This window comes from Pan paniscus, chromosome X (assembly GCF_029289425.2).
Source record: "Pan paniscus chromosome X, NHGRI_mPanPan1-v2.0_pri, whole genome shotgun sequence".
NCBI classification, from domain to species: domain Eukaryota; kingdom Metazoa; phylum Chordata; class Mammalia; order Primates; family Hominidae; genus Pan; species Pan paniscus.
Window position 1 is genome coordinate 27,259,753 of NC_073272.2, and position 27,092 is coordinate 27,286,844.

The 27,092-nt window shown below is 36.1% G+C and overlaps 1 long non-coding RNA gene across 1 annotated transcript in view; it reads right to left on the bottom strand.

Moving 5' to 3' along the window:
- The window catches only part of LOC117977557 (uncharacterized), an 86,031-nt gene that overhangs the window by 20,228 nt on the left and 38,711 nt on the right, over window positions 1-27,092 (bottom strand). The window contains exon 4 of the long non-coding RNA XR_004668751.2: window positions 8,909-9,029. This is a non-coding gene — a long non-coding RNA (uncharacterized LOC117977557). The remainder of the gene's footprint in view (window positions 1-8,908; window positions 9,030-27,092) is intronic.

Below are 27,092 nucleotides of genomic sequence, written 5' to 3' on the forward strand. Positions count from 1 at the left end.
TACAAAATACATGATCACCTTCTTTTGTATGGCAGCATAGTATTCCTTAGTGTATATGTACCACAGTTTCTTTATCCAAAGTATCACTGATAGACAGTTAGGTTGATTCCACGTCTTTGCTATTGTGGATAGTGCTGCAGTGAACATTCACGTGTATGTGTCTTTATGATAGAATGATTTATATTTCTCTGAGTATATACCCAGTAATGAGATTGCTGGGTTGAATGGTAGTTCTGTTTTTAGCTTTTGGAGGAATCTCTATACTGCTTTCCATAATGGTTGAACTAATTTACACTCCCACCAACAGTGTATAAGTGTTCCTTTTTCTTCACAACCTCACCAGCATCTGTTATTTTTTTGACTTTTTAATGGTAGCCACTCTGACTGGTGTGAGATAATATCTCATTGTGGTTTTGATTTACATTTCTCTAATGATCAGTGATAATGAGTTTTTTCATATGCTTTTTGGCCACATGTATGTCTTCTTTTGAAAACTGTCCATGTCATTTTCCCACTTTTTAATGGGGTTGGTTTTTTTCTTGTAGATTTTTCTTCTGAATTTTTGTGTAATATTTTTTTCTTGTAAATTAGCTCTTTGTACGTGCTGGATATTAGACCTTTGTCAGATGCATAGTTTGCAAATATTTTCTCCCATTCTGTAGGTTATCTGTTTACTCTATTGATAGTTCCTCTTGCTGTGCAGAAGCTCTTGTTTAATTAGATCCTATATGTCACCTTGGTTATTATCTGCATGGGACATCTTTATCCATCCCTTCACTTTCAGCCTGTGTGTGTCATTAAATCTAAAATGAATTTCTTGCAGACAGTGTATAGTTAGACACTGTTTTGTTAAAAAAATCTGTTAGGCTAATCTATGTCTTTTGATTGAGGACTTTAGTCCATATTAAAATAATACTTTCAAAAGTATTCATTTATGAATTTACCTTTACTGGAGAACTCTATATTTTTGTACGCTTTGAGGTACTACCCAGAATCCTTTCATTTTAACTTGAAGAATAGTCTTTAGCATTTCTTTTAGGGCGTGTCTAGTGGTAATAGACTCCCTCAGCTTATGTTTGTCTGAGAATGTCTTAAGATCTCTCTCCTTTTTGAAGGACAGTTTTGCCAGATATAGAATTTTCACTTTTCTTTCAGCATTTTGCCTGTATAATCCCACTGCCTTATGGCCTGTAAGGTTTCTGCTTAGAAATCCACTGATAATATTATTGAGGATCCCTTTTATGTGATGAGTTGCTTTTCTCTTGCTGCTCTCCAGACTCTCCTTTAACAGTTTTATTATAATGTTTCTCTGTGTGGGTGTCTTTGGATTTATGCTACTTGGAATTCATTGAATTTTCGGATTTGTAGACCTGTGTTTGTTATAGATGACGTTTGCATTTCCCAAAGTTTATATGTTGATGTACAAACCCCCAGTGGAATGGTATTTAGCGGAGCCCTCAATGTGGGATTAGTGACATCAGTGAGCTTGCACCCTCTTTTCATATGCACACAACAAAGAGGTCATGTGAGCATACAGCAACATGGTGGCTGCCTGCAAACCAGGAGAAGACGTCTCAGAATGAAATCTATACTGGTTCCTTGATCCTGGACCTTCCAGCCCCCAGAACTGTGAAAAAACAAATTTACATTTTTTAAGCCACCCAGTCTATGGTATTTTGTTATGACAATCTGAGCAGACCAAGACCATGTCTTTCCTTAAATTTGGAAAGTTTCTAGCCATTATTTCTTTAAGTAATGCCCTTTCCTTTTCTCTCTCTCTTCTTCTGAGACTCCCATTATGTGTATTTGGCCTGCTTGATGGTGTCCCATGAATCTTTTAGGGTCTTTACTTTTCTTCATTATTTTTGCTCATCAGACTCAATAATTTCAAGGACCTGTCTTCAGGTTCACTGATGCTTTCTTCTGCCTGTTTGAGCTTTAGAATTTCAGCTTTAGAATTTCTGTTTTGTTCTTTTAGAAATAATTTCTCTTTGTTGATATTCTTATTTTGTTTATATATCATTTTCCTGATTTTCTTTGGTTCTTATAGGTGTTTGAGCGTATTTAAGGCAATTATTTTAAAGTATTTGTCTAATAAACATAATTCCTGTATTTCTTCAGAGATAGTTTCTGGAGATTTATTTTGTTCCTTTGAGTGGGTCATGTTGTTCTGTTTCTTCTTGTTCCTTTTGATCTGTTGTTGAAAATTGGGCATTTGCAAAAATAGTCACTTCTGCCAGTCTTTGAGACTTGCCTCAAAGACCACCACTAATTAGTGGGCCCTTGAGCCTTAGGGATTAGTCCAGAGTGAAGGCTTAATTCTCAGGTCTCTTCTGGGCATGCATCCTGCCTGTTTGTGTGCCCTTTTTTTTTATTCCCTTGTATACATGGCTGTTTTAAAATTTCTTAATTTCCCATAGATTCTTACCCCAGTTTTTTTCAGGGCATTACATGTTCCACTGTATTCCTCTGCCCACAATATCTTTCACCTGGCGTCTGAAGGTCTGCAATCCTCCTGCCGTCTTCCCATACTATGGCACCCACCATTGCCTTCCCTGGCTTCTGCTAGCTTGAGATCCAAACTATTCTACTATTCCCTGTCCAAGCTCTGAGTCAGGCAAACAGAAACCAGACACTTGAACAGCCTATGGACAGGATAGAACATTGCAAATATCTTCTCTTTTTTTTCTGGCTCAAGGAAGGGAACCAGGCATTGGGCCACTTCCTCCTGAATTCACTGTTCTGGGGAGAATGTGGGCAAAGGTCAAAAAAAGCCAAAAATTTCCTACCATTTTGAATGAAGCTTTTTGTTGATTAGGTGTTTGCTTCATTGCTATAGATGTTTGACTAGGGGTCTATAAAGTTATTTTAGTCAATCTATAGTTTTTTTTTAATGTTTCCATGGAAGAATGAGGACTTGGAGCTTTCTAGTCTGCCATCTTGCTGATGTCACTCTCAGAATAGGAGTTTTAAAGCAGAGCAAAACGAATATGAATAAAGAAATGGAATTTCATTTGGAAAGTTTACCCTAGTCTCAAAGACTTAATTATATTCTTTTATGAGATATAGTGGTAATGATTGGATATCTTTGCCTGACATGGAAGCTAGGCCCAGAGATCTATTTGAGTATATCTGAGAGCCAGGCAGGATAGGTCTGAAAGAAACAATTTGCAAGAGGAAATGAGATGACATTTGGGATATAATTTATTCAGGGCTCTAGATTATAAAAGCCATATGGTACTAGAAATGGTACGTATTCAGTAGGAAGTCATTCAACCATGGTGACAGAGGAAGAGGCCAGATAACTTCACATGGCTTTGTCACCACTGGGAGCCTTAGCAGTCTCCACTGAAGGGGGAAGGTTGAAGAGATCAAAGAAATAGTGTCAAGTGCAAACTGATAGGAGTTGCTCATGATTACATGTGAGAAACCTCTTGGGGACTGCTAGAAGTACGTGGTAGAGTGGAATGTGTGGGGGATACTTTTTATCAGGCTAGAAATCTTAGAGGGATGGTAAAATCCAGAACAATTTAGCTTTCTAATGTTAATGGGATTCTCCAGTCTGATGAGGTCTGAGGATGTATGTGTAACTGAAAAATTAATTTTAAAATAAAGATCCAATGAAAAGGTTTTGCTTCAAACCATTTCAATAGCATGGTGTAGGTATAAGCCAAAAGTTAACATATACTATGTGTACCACACTGGATCATTTAGAGCTTCCTTTAATAGCATGGAGCTTCTGTGAGGCCTGTGCTTCAATTTGGTCTGCCATTAGCCAATCTTGGACAGCAGTAATACCTAGCAGGAGCAGTACCAATGCTGTTTTTGTACTTCTTCAAAATGCATCTGTAGCTAGCATTTCTTTTTTTAATAAAACATTATTTCATTTTTACATTTTAATTGACAAATGAAATTATATATACATTTAGACTGTACAACATGATGTTTTGATATAAGTATACATTGTGGAATGGCTAAATCAAGCCATTTAACATATGTATTATTTCTTTTTTTTCTGAGATGGAGTCTCGCTCTGTCACCCAGGCTGGAGTGCAGTGGCACGATCTCCACTTACCGCAACCTCTGCCTCCCAGGTTCAAGCGATTCTCCTGCCTCAGCCTCCCATAGCTGGAATTACAGGCGTGCGCCACCACGCCCAGCTAATTTTTGTATTTTTAGTAGAGACAGGGTTTTGCCATGTTGGCCAGGCTGGTCTTGAACTCCTGACCTCAGGTGATCTGCCTGCCTCGGCCTCCCAAGTGCTGGGATTACAGGCGTGAGGGACCGTGCCTGGCCTATTTCACATACTTATTTTGTGTGGTGAAAACACTTAAAATCTACTCTCAGTGATTTTAAAGTATACAGTAATCATTATTAATGATGTACAATATATCACCATGGTCACCATGATGTACAATAGATCTCTTGAACTTATTCTCATCTAACTGAAATTTTGTATCCTTTGATCAACATCTCCCCAGTCTTCACCCCCCAACCCCCACCAAGCCTCTGGTAACCACCATTCTACTCTTTACTTTTATGAGTACAACTTTTTAAGATTTCGTATATGTATGCTCTCATGTGGACAGGATAGAACATTGCAAATAGCTTCTCTTTTTTTCTGGCACAAGGAAGGGAACCAGGAATTGGGCCACTTCCTCCTGAATTCACTGTTCTGGGGAGAATGTGGGCAAAAGCCAAAAAACAGAGCCCAAAATTTCCTACCATTTTGAATGAAGCTTTTTGTTTATTTGGTGTTTGCTTGGTTGCCATAGATGTTTGACTAGTTTCCAGGCCTCTATAAAGTTATTTTAGTTGATCTATTTAGACAGTTTAAATAACTATAAAGTTGTTTTAGTCAATATATAAGATATATATCATATATAAGTATATGAGATCATGCAATATTTGTCTTTCTGTGTCTGGCTTATTTCATTTAGCGTAATGTCCTCCAGGTTTATTCATATTGTCACAAATGACATTGTCCTTCTTTTTAAAGGCTGAATAGTATTTCATTGTGTATATATACCACATTTTCTTTATCCATTCATCCCTTGATGAACACTTTGGTTGATTTTGTATCTTGGCTATTTTTTTTGTCTTTGAGACAGAGTCTGGCTCTATCACCTAGGCTGGAGTGCAGTGGTGCAATCTCAGCTCACTGCAACCTCTGCCTCCCAGGTTCAAGCGATTCTGCTGCCTCAGCCTCCTGAGTATTTGGGATTACAGGCACCTGCCACGACGCCCAGCTAATTTTTTGTACTTTTAGTAAAGACGGGGTTTCACCATGTTGGCCAGGCTGGTCTCAAACTCCCGACCTCAGGTAATCCACCCACCTTGGCCTCCCAAAGTGCTGGGATTACAGGCGTGAGTCACCATGCCCAGCCTTGGCTATTGTTAATATTGCCGCAGTGAACACAGTAGTCCAGATATCTCTTTGGCATACTATTTCCATTTCCTTTGGATATATACCCAGTAGTAGGATTGTTGGATTATACAGTAGCTCTACTTTTAATTTTTTGAGGAACCTCTATACTGTTTTCCATAATGGCTGTACTAATTTACAGTCCGATCAACAGTATACAAGGGCTTTCTTTTCTTCATATCCTCACCAACGCTTGTTATCTCTCATGTTTTTGGATAATATCCACTCTAACAGGTGTGTGGTAACATCTCATTGTGGTTTTGATTTGCATTTCTCTGATGATTAGTAATGTCGAACATCTTTTCATGTACTTGTTGGCCATTTGTATGTCTTCTTTTGAGAAATGTCTATTCAGGTTCTTTGCCTATTTTTTAATCGGGTCGTTCATTTTTATTGCTATTGAGTTGTTTGAATTCCTTATATATTTTGGATATTAATCCTTTATCAGATATATGGTTTGTAAATATTTTCTCCCATTCCACAGGTTGTCTATTCACTCTGTTGATTGTTTTCTTTGTGGTGCAGAAGTTTTTTAGTTTTATGTAATCACATTTGTCTATTTTTGCTTTTGTTGCTTGTACTTTTGGAGTCATATCCAATTTTTTTTTTTTTTTTTTGCCCAGACCAATGTCACAGAGGCTTTCTCTTATGTTTTCTTCTAGTAGTTTTACAGTTTCACGTCTCCAGTTTAACTGTCTAATTCATTTTGAGTTGATTTTTGAATATGGTGTGAGATGAGAGTCTCATTTTATTCTTTAGCATGTAAATATCATTTCTTTTCCAGCATCATTTATTGAGGAGACTACCCTTTCCTCATTGTGTTTTTTTGGTATTTTTGTCAAAAATCAATTGACTACAAATACATGGACTTATTTCTGGGCTCTCTATTCTTGTAGCTAGCATTTCATTTGCAGTGACTGGAGACTGCTGGATCCTCTGAGAAGATACTCATGGAGACTATTGATCTCAGTTCAGTGCTGCCAGGGAATTCAAGTGGGGGCTCATCTGAAATGGCTAAAGCCAATCATTTGTAGATGATCAAAATGTAAGCTAATTATATTCTGAAAGATGGCTCAGAAAAATGGAAAGTAGTGGCTTTGTAGGAAGTGGATGCTATTAATTTTTAATGACACACTTATAGTTTATAAAATCCATTTTTCTAATATAGGCAGATTTATTAAATTTAATTTCTGCCATGTGATAGAATGTTGACAATTTTGCCAAGGAATTCTCTATAGATAAACTTAAAAAGAGGAAGAAAAAATATTTATTTCTTCCATAATACCCACTTAGGCTTTTTAATATAGAGAAGATCACTGAGTCCTGGAGAAATGCATTATCTAATATTTATTCCATTAAAAACAATTTTTTCTTCATTTTATTTTTTAAACTATAAAGAAATGTTTTTATAGTTTTAAAAATAAAACTGCATTCATAATTCATCCTTTGCTCCCCTCACTACCCTAGTTTCTTTTTCTGATCTTTTCTTTTTCATATAATGAGATCACCACTCACTTAAATATTAAGATGCCCAGGAGTGGTTTTTGTCTATTCTCTTTACTTCATTTGTCCCTATATCAAAGTTGTCACCAAGTCCTATCATTTTTGTCCCCTCAAATTTTCTTGACTCTGTTCTCTCCTCTCCAGCATTATAGAGGCTATCACAATTTCAAACCCTCATGATCTCTCATGTGAGCTCATTTCTTCTTAATTGAGCTTTTAGAATCTACTCTTTCTCCCCCAATACCAAATTCCTTCCTCTGCCATTAGCATCATCTTTCTCAAATGTAATTCTGTCTTATCAGTCTCCTGTGTAAAGGCCTATGTTTGCTTTCCATTCAGTGCTTTCAGAATAAAGTTTAAGATCTTGCCCTGTGTGACAGACTAAAGATGGCTACATATACTTTGATACTTTTCCCACTGAGAAATGGGGTCTATGTTCACTCTTATTAAATATGGAATGGGCTCTGTGACTGTTTTAACAAAATTATGACTGAAGTAATCCTGTTCTATTTTCTGGTCCCAGAAGTCAACAGACTGGCTGCTTATACTTTCTGTTTCTTGGACCAATTACTCTGGGGACACTCCCTCTTATAACCCAGCTACCATGATATGAGAAGACTCCCTCTTATAACCCAGCTACCATGATATGAGAAGACTCCCTCTTATAACCCAGCTACCATGATACGAGAAGTCCAAGCCGTGTGGAGGGGCTATGTGTGTGTGCTTCAGTTGACAGCTCCAGCTGTGCTCGCAACATCAATTGCCAGCCATGTGACTGAGCAATTTTGAACCTCCAGCAGAATTGACTGAGCTTTCAGATGAACTGCAGCCCCAGCCAACATTTCATTGCAACATCATAGACCTCAAAATAGAACCATAGAGCTGAGCCCGGTCAACCCAAAGAAACAGAACAGGTAATAATGAACTGTGGTGCCTCCAAAAAAATAATAATGAACTGTTGTTTTAAGCCACTGAGTTTTGAAGTGGCTTGTTATGCAGCAATAGATAACTGAAAGAACCTGGCTTAAAATGTGCTTTGTGATCCTTTTTTCACTTGCTCTTTTAAACTTACATCCCACAATTACCCCTACAAGCACACTACATTTCAGCCAATCTAAATACTTGGGGAGTTCTTTTGTGACTTGATATGTTTTCATGTACTGTGCTTTTTCCTGGAATACACTTCTACTGCTTGTCTACCTGGAAAATTCTTATTCCCTTCATTACTCAGCTTCCATCATCTCTTCTGTGAGGGCATCTTTGTCTTCCTTTGGGTGGAATTAGGTTCTCCTTCTACTGAGCTCCAATTGTAGCCTGGATCAAAGATCTTATTACACTCTATCATAATCTTTTCATGGTTTTTATTTCTACTTCCTCCTTGAGGGTAGTGATCATGTCTTACTTAACTCTGTGTTCTTAAGCACTTAGCACAGCTCTGGCATAGAGTGGACAGTATATCTGTTTCTATGTCTCTGTATGCTTGTGTGTGTACCTGTTTGTGAAGGGGCAAGGTATATTTATGGGTCTGGGGCAGAAAAAATATAACACTAATATATTAGATTGTCTTAGGCTTTTCCTTTCTTCTTTTTCAGGTAAAATATGATTCAATGATTTGGTGTGTGATGCCAGAAACTCCTCAGAGTAATTCTAACTAGGAGGCCCTCAAATTAAATTTCAGGCAAGATAAGTAAATTTAATAAATTTTAAAGAATTATTTTGGACTAGGGATATCAAAATTCAGCCCCCCCCCCACACATATATATATATACACACATATATATATACACATATATATATATGTTACATATGCTATCAAATCAACTCAATGGTCTATTGGTCTAAGGATTACTTAGGATTAAAGATCACCTCTAATATATTAGGTATGCTTACATTGGTAACATACATATCCCAGTTAGGATAGACAATGCTGAATTAATGACAAAAAAATTCCTCTGCATCTCAGTGGCTATTTTTACTCACATAAGGTCTGCTGCAGTTCTAGAGAGTCTCCAGGAAAGCCTCCTTCCAGTAGGGGGTGACTTAGGAATCCAAGCAGGTGCCATCTTGTGATTCCATCTTCACAACATGGCCTTTTTATTTGCTGAAGACAGGCAGAAGAGAAGGATAATGTAAGACTTTCTCACTGCCTTAGTATGAAATTGAAACATGTCTCTTCCATTTCTTTCCACTCACAGTCCATTTGCCAGAATTAATCATATGGTCCTGCCTAACTGCAAGAAGGGCAGGTACACAGGAAGAAGAAAGGAACCAGATTTGGTGAGTAATAGCAATCTTCCCTTTTTTTTTTTTTTAACTATGTAGCTTATTCTGAGGCTTACATTGTAATTAGTTTTTGATCTGGTAGTTTTGTAAGAACTTTAACCATATGCAAAGAAATCTGATTGCAATTCTAGATAGACTAAATCACTTCTATGATTCCCCAACACAAATTCTATGGTAGGGAGGAAATTCATTTAGAGAAATGGAAGTGATAAATGAAATTTCTATACTGTGGAAGAGATGACTGATCAGTAAGATCAGCTTAAAATGGATGATATATGTATGTACCTTGTTCCCTGCACAGCCCTCATGAGTTATTTTCTATGGTTGATTTTGTGATACATGACCTTGCTTTATGGTAGAGTATGGCTTTCTCATCAAGATTTGGCTTTGATATCAAACAATTGTACATGTTAAATGTGTCTTATTTGTTCCCCTATTCTCACTTTCAAATATGCAGTATGGCCTTTTTTCCCCTTCTAGTGTCTCTCTTATGTGTTATGTAACTTGTGAAATCTGAGTATAAGACAAATATTCAAAGTTTAGTCTTTAACCATCTCAGTAGCTTGGGCTTGCTTCAGGTTTCCTGAATGCCATATTTGCATCTTTCATCTAGTAATTACAGGAAAGAGGGTCAAGGAAAGGAAGCAGTAAGTGTAGAAACATCTGGGCCCTATTGCGTAGCTACAATCAGTGCCATCATTAGTCTTTAAGATCCTCACCCCTATTTACTAATAAACAGTGAGTTCATCCAGAGTATCACAGCAATCAAAGTTAAGTGGTGAAGTTAATTGGAATCCAGCAGCCTCCTGTATCCCCAGTCTGTAGCTATTTCTTGTGTTAAGCACAAAAAAATGCTCAATGATCCTGGTTTTGTTTTGACTAAGAAGGGGGAGATTGAAGGAAGTAATTGAGAAGAAGAAGATAGATTTGGATTCTGTAATTCCTTTTTTTCAGGTTTGGGATTTCAGCACAGAGCTTGAGGGGAAGAAGGATCAGGAATTCTCTGGTGTTGCTGTTTCCTCTTTGTGACCCTATGAGGTTAGAGGCACAATATTCAGCAGCCTCCTACCCAGTTGGTAGAGGAGGGGGGCGGAGAAAGAAGGGGCAACATGAAAAACTGGGGAGTCTGGTAGACTTCCCAGTTTTTTCTCCATCCATGCATATGTGATTTAACTTTTGGATTTCACTGGCTTGAATCATTTTTTTATGTGGCTGGTGTGCTTCTCATTCAAGGTTTCTGTGAGGGCATCCTCCACACAAGGAAAGAGTAAAACTCATGGTCTCTGACCGTCAGCTCACCTCTTCTCATCGTTGGCTGTGTCTAACAGGAAGAGGGGCCACACACAGGCATGTGGACATTCCATCTAGACTCTCTTCACACCTTATGAAACAGCTGTCTCTTGGGTTTAGGGACATACATGCTCTAGCATGGCCGACCTTAGGGAGGCCAGATGCAGGGAGGTGAGCTATTGCAGGCTTTGGGAACTCCAGGTCTTCAGTATCCCAGGAGATGGAAGGTATTAAGTTCCAAATGGACAGGTACCCTTGGGCCTTCAGAGTCATCATCCAGCACAGAGGGTCATATCCAGAGGGCCGGAACTGGTCTCTCTGAAGTAGGACCCAGGGCAGGGGCTCTAGTTGTGCAGGTCTCAGAGCAGTACTAATGACCATATTATGCTTTGCGACATCACAGCTGGAAACAGCAGGTATTAATTAAACTAGTCAAAAACAAAGGTGGTAGAAAAAATAGTCAAACTTGTTTCTTTTGATTTTAAATGAACTAAACCCCAAAGGTAATATGGAAATTACTTGCTTATTAGGCCAGTCCATTACTTCAAGTAATGAAAATTTGATATTCTGAAACTTCAAACTGCAAAGATTGACCTATATTTTCTCACAATTTGGAGAAACTCCAGAATAATAGCTTTTACCCTATTTTACCCATGGGATTATAAATGAATCACCTAGAAGTAGAGTGGGATTAGGTAAATGGGAGTAGGTATCAATACTGTCCTCTAAGTAACTCTTCAAGAGTGACATGTTGTAGCCCTGTAATTCTTTCCCTGTTATTAAGACAGAAGCTGAATCAAGAGCAAAGGAATGTAAATGTCTGTCTGAAGACCTTTTTCTTTAGCTTTCTGTGGGAGAGACCCTAAGTTGAAAGCATTACAGAGACTTCTCACTTAATGACTATAATTAATATTACATGTGCTATGACCCATTAGGGATGCAGAGAATGACCTGAGTTGAAGTTGCTGCCCATTCTGATATACCGATTAAATATGAAAACAGTACAATATGTTAATGATATAATGCCCTTTACTTCTCTTACACTGCTAATAAAACTATTGCCATCTCCTTCATTCCTTCCTAGGTCATCTAGCCATTCATTTTTAATATGATGAAATAACATTTTTTCTTTATGCTTATTGGATAGACTTTTTTCTCCTATTGCATTCTGATAATTACTTCTTTAGAATTGTGCATAAAATTATAGAATAATAGAGTTGGGAGGAACTTTGGATCTTATCTTGTTCAACTCCTTAACTAATGAAAGTTTCATCAGAGACGGGTACTTCCCTTCTCTCCTTGCATACTGTCAATGATGGACACTCCTGGCTACACAAGGTAGATGACTCGGGAGGAAAATGAGAATTTTTTTTTCTGGATTTTGTCTGAGAATTTAGAGCAATGGGAGTGATTTGTACCCACACAGTCTAAAGTGAAGGGTACATCTATACAGGACTTGATAAGGGGTGGTCAAGCCATTCTTTCAACTATCAGTTCCCATTACCCTCCTCTAGGAGACCAGAGGGTGCAGGGTAGAATAAGGGAGAGGGGATAACCGCACAGACAGAGGACTTCAGGGGTCTTAAGAGGGTTCCTTTCAAGTCTTTAGCTGACTACTGATCAATGCATGCTTGTGAAAGAACTAACGGAGACTGTGGAAGAAGTCACTTGAAGGGATTACAGAGAAAAATCTCCCGTGCTCACTCAAGGCTAGGAATAGTTACTGTTCCTATCAGCCAGAGATAAATGCTCCTTATGCGCTGTCAAAAATCTCATAATTCATGAGACATTGGGTAGAGTATTAAGAAGTGGAGGAAAATAGCCCTAGATTAAATGATCTGGTCTCAATGAAGAAAGCTTAAAAGCAACTCTGATATTGAAGACAGGAACAAAGAAACTAGAAAAAGAAAAGCAAATGAAACAAAAAATAAGTAGAAGAAAAAATAAATAAGGATCAGAGTGGAAACTAATGACATAGAAAACAAACAAGTAGAGAAAATCAATGAAACCAAAAGCTAGTTTTTGAGAACATCAATAAAATTGATGAACCTCTAGCCAGAATAATCAGGAATAAAAGAGAGTAAACATAAATTACTAGTATCAGGAGTGGGAGATGACATTACTACAGGTTCTGTAGGTATCAAAAGATTAATAAAGGAATGCTATGAAAAACTTTATTCCAATAAATTCGACAACTGAAATTCTACAGATTTTAAAAGGCTCTACTCTTCCCACATTCAATCCCTATTTCTTAAATATTCTGATGCCTAAATGTCTCTAAAATTTGTTTACTTTTCCCCATCCACAGCATTATATTCTGGCTTAGGCCACCATTTTATCTCATAGTATGAAACTCTTAGCTGAGTCCATGGACTCTCCCTGTCCCTCCTATTAAGAAAAATTAATAATTAAAACTTTATATCACCCCTTCCATTCCTGCTCAAATGGTTTTTTATTACCCTAAGGAGAAGTTCAGGCTTACTAATCTGATTAAACTCGTCCAGCCATTTTTCTTATCACTCTCCTTCCCCATTCTGTTCTCCAGCAAGAAGCTATGCTTTCTGTTGCGTCTGAGCACATGCATTTTCCCCTGTCTATAATTCGTTTCTCCTTTATATTAATTTGGCTAGCTTCTACCCTCTTTCAGGTCTCAGCTTAAAAGTACATTCTTTCAGGAAGTTTTCCTTGGCCACTCATATCTGAGATAAATGCTCCTTATGTGCTGTCAAAGCATTGTAAGTGTCTCCCTCCAATGCTTATTACACTATATAATCATTGTCTATTTACGTCTCTGTAACCCTCAATGGTCTGAAAACTCAACAGGATGAGGAAATGCTTATTTTGTTCCTTGTATTGACTCTTCAATATGGCAGAGGCACATAATAGTCTGTTTATAAATAATTGTTAGAGTGATTATTTAAATTTTACTCTATTCAAACCTCAAATCCAATGGCACTCTAATTCTTAACACAGGTTATTTTAGGCAGTGTACAAACAGTAGGCTCTTGATTCTGACTTCTGATTACTGATACTGAAAACATGATTTTCTCCTTCTTAAATTTTCTTTATTTTGTAAGTATTAATATTATCAATCTATTATCCAAAAGTGAATGATGCAGTAATTTAATTGTAGACTTTTGTTACTATTCGTAAACCATCAGATGGAAGCAGAGGTTTCAATTGGATTATAGTATTTTACTCCATCTAAGAGTGTATAATTGAGAACTACATTATACTTTATAAAATTGCTTTTGCTTTTAGTAATCTTCCAAAGTTCTTTTCCTTTGGCTTTGTTCTTTTGACCAAAGCCCCTTCTAGAATCAGACACTAAATAACTCCTATTATGGGGGAGAGCTCTTTGCCATCACTTATAGACTAATTCTTGTTTCAGTTCTCTTCCATTTTAAAAATCTTTGGTGATTTTTAAATGAAGAACAGCCTGTCTCTGCTAACCAGAACCTCCTTGGCAATTCCTTTTTTATTTTATACTTTTCTTTTCCTTTCTCCTCATAACTTTTTTTTTTGTTGTTACTAATTACATAGGTCATTTTGTTTACTGCTAAAAATTTCAAATATGCATTAAGTTAGAAGAGGAAAATAACATCCAGAGATGAAGCTCTGTTAACATGGGGTGTATTTTTCATACCAATATGCTGTCTATTGTTTGACCCTCTCCTTTGCCATGGTTATTTCAAATATTTTCTCCTTATTTTGTTTTAACCTTTGCCCTTAAATTTTGGTTCAAATATTTTAAATATAGAGAGCTTTCTGTTTTGTGCAATAAAATCTATTCTATTTATTTCACTGTTTTTATGCTTAGAAATTACTTCGTCACATAGAGTGCACATATTTACCTATTTTAGTCCTATTTTTTAAGGTTTTAGTTTTTATAGTTAACTCTGTAGCTTACATGTAATTTAATTTTATGAGTTTATTAATTTCCAAGTAGTCAATATTCTTTAAATTATAGTCAGTTGTGTCCATCTTTTCCATTGATTTGCAGTGTTTCTCTAAAGAAATAGTAAAGTCTTTTATAGATTAGTACCTGTTGATAAGTTATTCTATATGTTTATATGATTATTTATATTGTACCAGTATAATACTGTTAGTTATTATAGAATGTCAAACATTTCATATAGGCAATTCTCCTGTAACTTTTCTTTTTTCCTTATTAGCTGTTTTAACTTGTTTTATGTTTGATAAACTTTGGACTAATTTTATCAAGATTCAAATGATCATATTGGGATTTTGATATTGCTTTATTACTATATATTGCTTTGGAAATAATGGACATATACATGAAATATGTATTATTGTACATAATATTTATATTTATTCAATCTTCCTAAAAATATGCTATATCTCACAGAACTTTTCTGTTACTCATTTATCTTATAGATCCCATGTGTTTTGGATGAAGTTACTTCTAGGTAAGTTAAGTCTTTTTTATTGTTGTTACAGTAAAAGTTAGCTTTCTTTCTTTATTTTTTTCATTTACTATTCGAATTAACTGTAGCTGGTGGATTGAAAAAATATTTAAAACATATTTGGTTTATTTCAATATGTGTGTGTGTATGTATATATATATATATATGTATGTGTATTTTACAAAACAAGTGATATAAGCAGTAGATTTTATTCAGAGGAAGAAGTCATTGCAGGCTCCCATAGTTGACTAAAGGTATAAGAAAGATAAAGTATTTAAAAATGGACAGAAAAGATAGGGCTATTTGTGAAAATTCAGGGCAAACAAATGTAGAGATGAGCAAGGTTTATACAGGCTCAGTGAACAAAGCACCTAACTTTGTTAATTCTTGGAGATAGTTACGGTTAGAAAGTGCTAAGATTGTGGCAAACCTTGGATGCTAGATAAGGGTGATAATTCAAACATCATTATAGTCACAGAAGAAGAGACGATCATGTCAGCAAAACCTATGTTCTTGAGGAGAAAGTAGCATGCCCAAAGTGTCACTTTTGAAAGTAATCCTTAGGTGATGATATGGTTTGGGTTTTTGTCCCCTCCAAATTTCATGTTGAAATTTGACCCCCAATGTTGCAGGTGGGGCCTAGTAGAAGTGTCTGGGTCATAGGGGCAGGTCCCTCATGAATGGTTTAGTGTCCTCCCTCTGTGGTAATGAGTGAGTTTTCACTTTATTAGTTCATGTGAGAGCTAGTTGTTCAGAGTTTGGCACCCTTCCTCCTCTTGTTCTCCCTCTTACTATGTGACACACGGGCTCCCCTTCCCCTTCTGCCACAATTAAAAGATTCCCGAGGTCCTCACAAGAAGCGGATGCTGGTGCCATGCTTCTTGTATGGCCTGCAGAACCATGAGCCAGATAAACTTCTTTTCTTTATAAATTACCCAGCTTCAGTTATTCCTTTATAGCAACACAAAACAAACTGAGATAGGTGATGTTTAGGTTTGGTGTATTAGTCTGTTCGAGCTATCATTACAAAATGCCAGAGACTGCTTGACTTAAACAACAGAAATTTATTTTCTCATGGTTCTGGAGGCTAGAAGTCTGTGATCCAGGTGTCTGAAGATCTGGTTCCTAGTGAGGGCTCTCTTTCTGGCTTGTAGATGGCTGCTTTCTTACTATGTGCTCAAATGACCTCTTGTTTGTGCTTGTGGAGAGAGAGCAAGCACTCTGCTCTCTCTACCTCTTATAAGGACACCAGCCCTATAGGATTAGGTCACCATCTTCATGGCCTCATTTAACCTTAATTACTTCTCACAGGTCCTTCCTCCAAATGTAGTCACATTATTTTGGGGGTTAAGACTTCAACATTTGATTTTGGGGGAGACTCAAACATTTGGTCCACAACTTTTGATTTGTGAAAGGGAGAGCCTGGAAAGATACTGGCTAGATTGGCAGCAATGAGGAGATGGGGAATTAAGGGAAATTTTGAAGGAGGATATGGGAAAAAAGATCATCAAAGTTAACTGTTGAATCCTTATTTGGGGAAGCCAGGAGAAGGAATTCAATTTTTAGGCTTTGTTTTGAGTACATTACTGTGAATATGCTTATAAATTTGTCTCACTTGGAACTCATGTTCCCTGGAGGGACTGTGAAGATAACATTATAAAAACTACCCACTGGGTAGATTTAGCTTATAACCTGCTTGGATGTTTTTTGTTCATTATATCATACCAACTGTTTGCACTTACATTGTCCATGCCAGAGTATAAAGTTTAGAGAATGGTCCTATGTCCTGTTTAAAGTCATTTTTATAACTTTCAGGAGAGTATCTTCTACTTGTATATACTTTACAAGTTGAAGATGATGAATAACCTTTTGGCATCAGTAACTTAGAACTGTTTTGAAAAACATGAAGGACGTTTATAAAAGAATAGGAGGCTATGAGTTTGGGTTGGTTGGGCTTTACTGAACTTGGGAAAGATAATATTGATGTTGTAAACATTGTTTCAAATATTATAGGAGCCTTAGAATAGAATCAAGGGGACATTTTTTGATGAGGGTAAGAGGATTTTCATGAAAATGAGAGATTATTCATTCTAAAGTTCTCTATAATCCAAGGGCTAGAAAACTTTGTAAAGGTACACATAGTAAATAGTTTAGGCTTTGCTAGTCATGGAGTCTCTTCTGCACTCCTCAACTCTGCCATTGTAGTGCAAAAATAGCCATGGACAATATGTAAATTAATGAGTATGGCTGTGTTTCAATAAAATGTTATTTACAAAAACAGGCTTTGGATTGGCTTTGGCTCATGGACCATAATTTCCTGACCTGTGGTCTAACCCATTATGCAGAGTATTTTATAAATTCAGTCACTATTGGGCTCACATGTTGAGGTAGATGAATGGCATATGTGGTTACTATGCTTTAAAGATTAAAGTTCTGCAATTGTTAAAGTTCTGAGAAAATTTAGCCAATTTATTTTTCAATAACCTAAGAACTTTCTTCTACTATATTATTAGGTGCTCGGTACCTTGAAGGTACAGATTGGGGTGATATATGAACTTGAAAAATTATCCAAATATCATTTTGGTCACCTTTCTTTTTCGTGTTTATTTTTTTAAAAATTATTTTTCAAGTTGACAAATAAAGATTTACTACATTTATGATGTACAACATGATGTTTTGATATATGTTTACATTGCAGAAATCACACTTCTTTTTTTTTTTTTTTTTTTTTTTTGACGGAGTCTCGGTCTGTTACCAGGCTGGAATGCAGTGATGTGATCTTGGCTCACTGCAACCTCCGCCTCCTGGGTTCAAGTGATTCTCCTGCCTCAGCCTCCCAAGTAACTGGGACTACAGGCATGCGCCACCATGCCCAGCTAATTTTTGTATTTTTAGTAGAGATGGGGGTTTCACCATGTTAGCCAGGATGGTCTCGATCTCTTGACCTCATCATCCACCTGCCTCAGCCTCCCAAAGTGCTGGGATTACAGGCATGAGCCACTGCGCCTGGCCTAATCACACTTCTTTCTGACATCATTGACATCAGTAGCTAATCAGTGACCAAGTGGACTGACTTAAATTTAACTTATATTTTACTCATCTCAAATGCTTGTGTCTTTAAGATAACCTTCTGAAATATCCTAATTAGAAAGAATGCCTCCCTTCTTGGCATTATATTTTACCTCATAACTATTTATGATGTTAAAGGAGCATTATGACACAGAGGTTATGAACATGGGTTTTGGTTTTATGATGTTCTGCAAGTTACTTAAACCTCTATGGATTTCACTTTCATCAACTATCAAATGGTGATAATAACAGCTTCCATCTCATAGGATTTTTTTTGTGATAATGACATGAGTTAATACACATAAGTAAAGCATTTAGAACAGTGATGACACATAGTAGCTGCTTAATAAAGTATCATCATTAGAGTTTTCCTATTACACTGTAAGTAAGTTCTTTGAGGGCAAGGAGTATATTTTGCTTTTTGATTATAAAGCAATTTTCATGGAGGATACTAATATTCAACATATGGTAGTTAATGTTATTACTGTTATTATCATCATTTGGTGCAAATAATCATTAACTTTTTGTTAAATTGAATAGCCTGCATTCCCCTGCTAATTCTTAGCAGATGTTAGCTTGTACTAAAGTTCACAGTGTAAAGAGAAACAAGGTAAATAAAGGAACGTTTAAAGGAATCTTACAAATTAGCTCAATTACCTGTGAGCATTTTCCAAGAATAATTTATGAATCTATGAGGAAGGAAGAGTATCCACCTGAGCCATCTCAAGGTCTTTGTGGCTTAATATATTTGTTGGCATTGCTGCTTTTCATTTTTCTCAGTCTAATGGGCAGAGTAATAGCTATATTTGGGCTAACTTGAGTCAAAATATATGAGAACAGAAATTTATTAAATAGTCTCAATATCTACCAATACCTTTTTCCCTATCATACGATGCTGGTATCCCTGCTACTGGACCATCTTGATTACTATCTCTGATACTTATTAACTTTAATTCTGAGCTGATTTCCTACCCCATGGTAATTTCTTAATGAAATCACTGAGGTTCTTTACTTTTTCTTTTTCTCTCTCTTACTTTCAGATTCAGTTTTTTCCCCCAATTTGTGTTCAGTTTCACTCTATATTTGCATTAGTGCCTCAAACTTCACACAATATAGACATCTTTGTGAAGGCTTAAAGATTATTCACAGCTTTTTATTTATTCTCAAGTATCAGTATTTTTTTCCTTGTCCCTGGACTATTTCTTTATTAGAAAAACTTCCTCAGGCTATTCCTGAAAAATTTTAACTGCCTGAGCAATTGGGAGACTCCAGAGCTTCTAAAAAGCTGGTTGGTCAAGAATCCCAGGAATTCTATAATAGACAACCTTAGTACTGATTTTTCTTAAAATGTGCACATATTCCCTTGGGTTTATTATTCACTGGTTTTATAAAAATAAATCTTCCTACTTTGAGTGCCAAACTTAGAAATGAGCTTTGAATAAACAGTAATGTTCTGAGGCTCAGTTTATTTTCTTGTCAAGATCTTTAATAGCTCTTCTTTGTGTGTGCGTGTATGTGAGTGCAGTTGACTATTATGATAAAATCCATCTAATTAGCTATCAATATTTGACAGAGTACTTTTTTTTAGCAGTGCCATTCATTCAACTCAACAGAGCAGTCATTTCAATCAAGGAAACCACACCAGCCATTCAAATGAGAGAATACTGCTGGAGCTGAGTTTCATCTTACTGGGCTCAATAAAGAAAATATAACTTCAGGGTTTCTATTAGCCAATATATCTCATTAATATTGTGACTGAGACTGTCAATATCCATTTGCAAAGCCATCAGTGTTTAGAACTTATCCTGAAGTGATAAGACAAAAGAGAAAACGGGCTTCATAGTTGTAATTTTTTATGTAGCAACACGTAGATCTTTTATCAGATCAAATGCATATCACACACAGCCTCATAAATGCCATTGGCCTTTTTCTGTTATCTTATTTTTCATATAGGCAACTATGGTTCTGTTATTTAATTTATAGGAAACTCTGAGAAGGTTACTTCTCTGAGTCTTACTCTCATTATTCGCAAAGTAGGGATAATGACAGCAGAAGTGCCAATCAGTTTTGTTGCATAACAACCACCGTATATCCAAGGTTTTTAAGAATGCACATTTATTTTGGCTTATATGTAAGCAGGTCAGCTGGGGTGAATCTAGGCTGGGCTCAGCTGGGCTTGTCTTCAGGCTCCAGGTTGTGTCTGCTCCAAATATCCCTCATTCTTCTGGGACCAGTTTTCTGGGACATAGTCTTTCGTGGCAGTGGCAAAAGCCCAGCTGTGCAAATACATTTCAAGTCTTTCCTTTCACCATGTCTGCTAATATCCCATTGATCAAAGCAAGTCACAAAGTTCAAAATCAGTGGGGCGAGGAAATGTTCCTCTACGACATGGGGTGGGGTAGGAAGTGAGTACTTTCTGAACAGTAATCTAATCTACCATACCTAACCTCTCATGATAATTAGGAAGATTCTACGAAATTAGGTATATGAGAGCTCCTTGTCAGTTTTAAGGTACTGTGTGACTATGATATTTATAAGTGCTCTGTCATTATAAAATTCTAGCAAGACTCCTTTTGATTTTGACCTACTACCCATTCCACAACCTTCAACTAAGAAAAGCCATATACAACGCTTGTTAGCAGCTGTTGACTTTGAGTACCGAGGTGTCATTGCACATTATTATAGTGAGAGGCTAAAAATCAGGAGTATCTATTACAGTCTAGGATGTTTAAACTGCTTCTTGGCTTACCATAAGACTTTAAATTCAAGGAGAAAGCAAGCTAAGGAAAGAGGATTACCCTTGAACAGTCTTCATGATAAAATAGTAGTAATTAGTTTGAGCAAAATCCTATATATATATAGCACTTTGCAGGAAAACCAAATGGCAGACAGATAAAACAAATTACTTTACTCGGGGTAATTAGCAAGTGATTATAAGGTTCTGCCTATGTTCTCTCAAGAATACAAAGATCATGCCCTGCTTTTCGAAGAACTTTATTCTGCTCAATACCTAATCCACCTAAAGTCACTACAAAATCTGACAGCAACCTCGCCACAAACATTGAACCACACTGAATACCTGGGAGACCACAACAATGCTAATTTAATGATGAGAGGGAGGAGGGAAGAGGAAACACGATGTTTTTCTTTTCTTTTATTATTTATTTATTTTGCCACCTTTGTTGGCCCCCAATTTGGATTTTTCTTCATGTAGGTATCACACGGTTCCTAAGAATTAAGAACCATATGTTTATGTACCAATGTCTAGGACTGTGAACTAAAATATTATTGTGTCTTTAAGTCTAGAACATTTCATTTGAGAACAATAACATCATTGAGAGAGAGAATTGTCCTCTGGATAGAGGTCATAGAAAATTCAAATTAATTTCTCATCAAAGATGACTCAGGAAAAGAGATAGTTCACATAATATTTTGACTGAAGGACACTGAAACCTTTCAGGATAATGTTGCTGCCAAATGACAAAAATAAGGCCTCTCCCATAAGTGGGGCAATATAACACAGCAATACAGAGTTCTATTTAGACATAGAAGCTATATGACCTACCCGCATTAAATACGGTGAACCCATATTTAATGTTTTGAAGTTTCTTTTTTTTATTATACTTCAAGTTCAGGGATACATGTGCAGAACATGCAGGTTTGTTACATAGGTATACACATGCCATAGTGGTTTGCTACACCCATCAACCCGTCATCTACATTAGCTATTTCTCCTAATGTTATCCCTCCCCTAGCCCCCCACCCCCGACAGGCCCTGGTGCACGATGTTTCCCTGCCTGTGCCCCTGTGTTCTCATCATTCACCTCCCACCTATGAGTGAGAACATGTGGTGTTTGGTTTTCTGTTCCTGTGTTAGTTTGGTGAGATTGATGGTTTCTAGCTTCATATATGTCCCTGCAAAGGACATGAACTCATTCTTTTTTATGGCTGCATAGTATTCCGTGGTGTATATGTGCCACATTTTCTTTATCCAGTGTGACATTGATGGGCATTTGGGTTAATTCCGTGTTTTTGCTATTGTGAATAGTGCTGTGCTTAACATGCACATGCATGTGTCTTTATAGTAGAATGATGTATAAACCTTGGGTATATACCCAGTAATGGGATTGCTGGGTCAAATGGTATTTCTAGTTCTAGATCCTTGAGGAATCACCACACTGTCTTCCACAATGGTTGAACTAATTTACACTCTCACCAACAGTGTAAAAGCATTCCTATTTCTCCACATCCTCTCCAGCATCTGTTGTTTCCTGACTTTTTAATTTGAAGTTTTTGTTATAGAGATTTTATATAACCTTTCATTAAGTATTTATTCCTAAGTATTGTTTGTTCATAGAATTTCTCTTTCAATTTCATTTTCCAATAGTACATTACTACTATATATAAATACAATCGATTTTTGTACTCTGCCTTTGTATCCTATGACCTTACTAAATTTACTTATTTGATCTAGTTTTTTTGTAGATTCCTTTTGATATTCTAATACAGTCATGAAATTTAGGAATAAAGGCAGTTTTTATTTTTATTTCCAATCTTTATGCTTTTTATTTCTTTTTCTTGTATTCTTGCACTATTTAGTATTATTTTGTTTTATTTTATTTTGGTAGGAACTCTTAAATGAGACCTATCCTCTTAAAAACATTTTTGGGTATATAATAAATTATTGTTGACTACAGATAGAATGTTGTCCAGCAGATTTCTAGAGTTTATTGCTCTTCCTGGACTGTAAGTTTATGTCCATTGATTAGTAACACTCAGTTTCTCCCTCCCTGAAGCCCATGGTAATCACAATTCCAACTCTTTGAATCTATAATTTGACTGTTTTAGATATCTCGTATAAATAGAATCATGCAGTATTTACGTCTGGCTTGTTTCACTTAGAATAATGTCCTCAAGGTGCATCTATGTTGTCCCATATTGCAAAATTACTTTCTTTATAAGGCTGAATAGTATCCCATTATATATATAGTATCCAATTATATATATAGACCACATTTTCTTTATCCATCCATAGATGAACATTTAAGGTTTCTTTTTCACATCTTGGCTATTGTGAATAGTGATGCACTTAACATAGGAGTGCTGTTGTTTTCAAAATTCTGATTTTAATCGTTTTTGATAAATTCCAAGAACTGGAATTGCCGGATCATATGGTAATTCTATTTTTAACTTTTCGAAGATGAAGACCTTCCACACTGTTTTCCACAGTGGCTGTACCATTTTACATTTCAACCAACAGTGTGCAAGGATTTCAATTTCTCCACATCCTTGTCAACATTTATCTTTTTGTTTTTGATAATAGCCATCCTGACACGCGTCCCATCACAAAGGAAGCAGTAAAATTGTTCCTGTTTGTAGACATTATAATCTCATGTATAGAAAACCATAAAGATTCCATTAAAAAGCTCTTAGAACTAATAACTGAATTCAGTAATGTTGCAATATGCAAACTCAACATACAAAAATCGGTTGCATTTCTGTACATTAACAATGAACCAATGAACAATGAAGAAGAAATTAGAAAAATAATGCAGTTTACAACAGCAACAAAAAGAATAGAATACCCAGGAACAAAGTTAACTATGGTGGTGAAAGACTTGTATATTAAAAACTATTAAACATTGATGAAATAAATTAAACAAGATACAAACAAATAGAAAGACATTCTGTGTTCATGGGTTAGAAGACTTAAAATTGTTAAAATGTATGGACTACCCAAAGAAATCTACAGACTCAATGCAATCTCTATCAAAATCCCATTGGCATTTTTTTTGCATAAATAGAACAAACAGTTCTAAAATTCATATGGTACCACAAATAACCAAATAAATCCTGAGTAACAAGAACTAAGCTGCAACAATCACAGTTCTTGATTTCAAAATATAGTACAAAGCTACTGTATTCAAAACAGTATGTGACTAACATAAAGACAGTCATATAGACCAATGGAATAGAATGGAGAGCCCAGAAATAAATCCACATGTATACAGTCAACTAATCTTTGACAGGGTACCAAGACTACATAGTAGGGAAAGATAGTCTTTTCAACAAATGATGTTAAGAAAATTGGATGTCCACATACAAAAGAACAAAATTGGACTCTTATCTTACTCCATACACAAAATTAACTCAAAATGAATTAAAGACTTAAATGTAAGACCTGAAAACATAAAACTCCTAGAAGAAAACGAAGGAGAATCCTTTATGACATTAGTCTTTGCGATGATTTCATGGCTATGACACCAAAAGCACGGGCAACAGAAGCAAAAATAAACAAATGGGATTATGTCAAACTAAAAAGCTTCTGCAGTCAACCCGTATCTACTAAGAATACAAAAATTAGCCAGGCGTGGTGGCACGCACCTGCAATCTCAGCTACTAGGGAGGCTGAGGCAGGAAAATCTCTTGAATCTGGGAGGCAGAGGTTGTAATGAGCTGAGATTGCACTGGCGAGACTCCATCCAAAAAAAAAAAAAAAAAAAAAAAAGCTTCTGCACAGCAAAGGAAACAATCAACAGAGTGAAAAGATAACCTACAGAATGGGAGAAAATATTTGCAAACCATATATCTGATAAAGGGCTAATCTTCAAAATATATAGGGAACTGCTACAACTCAATAGTACAAAAATGAATAACCAATTAAAAAATGGGGTAAGGGTTTGAATAGACATTTTTTCAAAAAAGACATAGAAATGGTCAACAGGTATATGGGAAATGCTTAATGTTACTAATGCAAATGAAATGCAAATGAAAACCAGAATCCAACAAATTTGATAAATATTTCTGTTATATTTTAAATGAATATAATGTTATTATATTACACTTTTCCCCATGAAAACACTAGATATTATTCCACTGTTTCTCGGCAGTAGAAGGAGATAGCAGTCTGGTTTCTCCCATTTGTAGATGATTTGCTTTATCCACTGAATGCCTATAGGGTTCTTTTATTTCCTTAATTTAGTTATTACATCAGATTATATCTTTGTGTTGAGTATCGTCTATCGTGTTTTTCAGAATACATTTTGTCACTGATTTGTAGATTTGGGTCTTTGTTTATTTCAGAATGATTTCCTGTTATTCTGTTTATTCTGCTCTCTTTCTGGTGCAGTTATCATCATCATCATCTTGACATTGGATTTTCTTTGCCTGCCTTTATTCTGATTGCTCATCACGCATTTGCCTTTATCTTCTGGACTTTGTGTTGTTTTCTCATACTTCTTTTTCATATTGTTGACTCTTTCTCAGCAGAATGTATTTTACTTGCCATTATTTTTATTTTCAAGTTGCTTTACAATTCTTTTCCTCAGTTTTTCCAGATCACTTTTCATCTCTTGCTGTTTTATGTAGTATTTGAGCTATTTCTTCTAAGAGTCTATATTCCTTTACTTTTTGTGAGATTATAAAACGCTTGTCTGAGCTTTTCTTTAGTTTCTTGAGGATAATGCATCTGAAGTACATTTTTCATTCTGTTTGCTTACTATGTTAATTTACCCCCCCTTTTTTAATAGTGTCTGTGTATGCAGGCCAAGTTGAACTTTTTCCGCTTCTTATCTGTGGGTGGGGTAAGACTGCCAGATTTAGCAAATAAAAACATAGGGTGTCCAGTTCAGACTGAATTTTAAATACATGTGGATACATTTTTAATGTTACAAGTATGTTCCATGCAGTATTTGGGACATTCTGATACTAAAATTCCATTTTAGTATAATTCTAAAGGGTACTTTTTCACTATATGTGCTTGTGTCACTTTCCTTGAGAGCACAGAAAGCTTACCAACCAGAGATCAACATGAACCGAAGTGGAGCCTCTGAGCTAATAGGTCTTTGATTATTTAGTGTTTATTCATCTTTGTTGATAAGACTGCTGCAGAACCAATTGGTGTTTTCTCTTTCCTCCAGGTCTCACTTCTTTCAATTTGTAGTTTGGGTTAGAAATAGTATAGTAAAGTTGTGCAATCCCTTCATCAACCCACCTCCCATGACATTCATTTTATGACTTGGAACTGTTTGTACCTGCAGTTCCCACATAGCCCACCCATGCCTGTGATCTTCATTGGTCCAAATATATGAGTTTCAATCCAGCCTCTCAAGATTCTGTAAGGGAATCAAGGGCAGTGGAAGTGACTTTTGGCTTTCGCATCCTTCCTCGTTTAAGTCCAAACTTCAAGGAATTTTGGCATATATTGTTTACAAACTGTGAGTTGGGGTTTTTGCTATTTCCTGAATTTATATAGATTGGATTTTTAAAAACATATTCTGTTTTGGAGTTTTCAGAGAGAGGTGTAGAATAAACATACTTTTATTACAAAATATATCAGAAATTTTTCGGATGGGTTCTGAAGGTGGATTTTGGTATCTCCAATAATAATAATAAATATTTATTGAGTATTTCATGTGAAAGTCACTAAATTAAGTAAATTTACGTGGGTTTATGCAAAACCATCCTATTACTGTGCTCATCAATTTACAGATAAGGAAACAAAAGCTTGGAGAGTTTAGCTGACTTCTCCAAGGTTGTGCAGCTCTTAAATGACACAGACACAGGATTTGCATCTAGTTCTGGAATCCACTTATAACTACTACGTGACCCTACCTCTAATATCAGAGCAGTTACTGAAGAGAAAAACTTTTCAGTTTCCCAAATCACCAATGTTCTGGCATTTAGATGGTTAAAAAGTGACAGAGTGTCACAAGAATGGAGAAAAAGGCACTATAATTGGATAACCTGGTGGTTAAGTGGTTGATGGAAACATGGTCTAAATCGGGCAATAGAAGGCCAACAGAACCACTGTTTTGACTTCCTTATAGTGTGTCCTGTTACTCAGTTAGAAGCAAAGGTCATCTGAGATCTCTAAAAATCTCTTTTCATACACTTTCTGTGTTCAGTTTGATAAAATAATTATCCACAAGCTGTGGAATGCCAGAAGCTCCGTTTTCCAGTGGGGATCCAGCTGAAGAATCCTGGAGAGACCAGAAGTTCATGCTGAAAATTAAATATTTATGTAGCAACCTGGTGGAATTGACTCAAATATTGTATTAGCTATGTCTTATTACTCTGAAATAGAAATGAATACT